Genomic DNA, 642 nt, shown 5'->3' with positions numbered 1-642 from the left:
AGGAATCAAATTAGTATTTTGATACAACAAACAATATTTTAAAATAATTTTAGCGATTTAATTATATTTCAAAATTTATACTCCATGCCCCAAATTTTATTAAAATTACTTTACTATAATTAAAGCCAAAATCTTAATTTTATACACAAACCCTAACCCCAATTAAATCACAATTTTTCCCTTACCCCTAATGAAACTTGTAACACCCTACCACACTGACCTTTACGCTTAAGTAGTAAAATAGAGGTGGTGTTGTATTACGACCTCTAAAATAAAATGTGTACATGTAATAGCAGAAAGATTATAATATATTAGGAGCCTTGAAGAATAGAGAAAATAAAAACCGCGAAGTAAAAGCACAACGCCCAAGAAACGAGTTAACTTGCGTGCTAAGAAAGCTATAACCATCAAACATACGATTATAAAAGTAGGAATAGAGTGCCAAAGATACAAAATAACAAGCTCCTAACTCAGGCCGCGAAGTCAAGACTGGTCGAATATTTATATATATCCAAAACCCAAATGTACATAAACAAAATTCTGTCTCTCCATAAACCACTAAGAGGATTAAAAAGAATAAGTTATGCGGAGAGAAAGCTAAGTACATATATATACATCACTGTACAACAACATAACCCAATA

Source organism: Arachis ipaensis, chromosome B04 (genome assembly GCF_000816755.2).
Source record: "Arachis ipaensis cultivar K30076 chromosome B04, Araip1.1, whole genome shotgun sequence".
In the NCBI taxonomy this organism is placed as follows: Eukaryota; Viridiplantae; Streptophyta; class Magnoliopsida; order Fabales; family Fabaceae; genus Arachis; species Arachis ipaensis.
Note: the sequence above shows the minus strand (reverse complement) of the source record.